This window comes from Mastomys coucha, unplaced genomic scaffold, assembly GCF_008632895.1.
Source record: "Mastomys coucha isolate ucsf_1 unplaced genomic scaffold, UCSF_Mcou_1 pScaffold2, whole genome shotgun sequence".
Taxonomy (NCBI): Eukaryota; Metazoa; Chordata; class Mammalia; order Rodentia; family Muridae; genus Mastomys; species Mastomys coucha.
In genome coordinates this window covers 22,155,517-22,155,837 of record NW_022196902.1, presented here as the reverse complement: position 1 = coordinate 22,155,837, position 321 = coordinate 22,155,517, and the positions used below count along the sequence as shown (strand labels likewise).

Below are 321 nucleotides of genomic sequence, written 5' to 3'. Positions count from 1 at the left end.
ACACCAAGTGGCCTTGTTGCCATTGTACCTTGGAAGGCTTAAACTTTTCACCCTGATGGCCTTTGCACTCCGCCGGGATTTTGTCCCGTGCACGCGGGAAGGCATTGGGATAGGCTATGGTTCCTACCCTCGATCGGGCATGCCCCCATGAAGGCAGCTCCTTGATCGGGTATACCAATGTCTTTATTAAAACAAAAAGGGGGAACTGTTGGGCGCTGGCCAATACCAGCCTGGTAAACTCCGTACATCTGCACAACGCCAGCCACATAGGCATGTTTACTCTGCACACCTGTGTATGCTTGCCTTTCCTGCTGCACCCTC

The 321-nt window shown here is 53.0% G+C and overlaps 1 pseudogene; it reads right to left on the bottom strand.

Annotated features, from left to right (window-relative positions):
- Nucleotides 1–321, bottom strand: part of LOC116097935 — a 36,783-nt pseudogene that overhangs the window by 27,387 nt on the left and 9,075 nt on the right.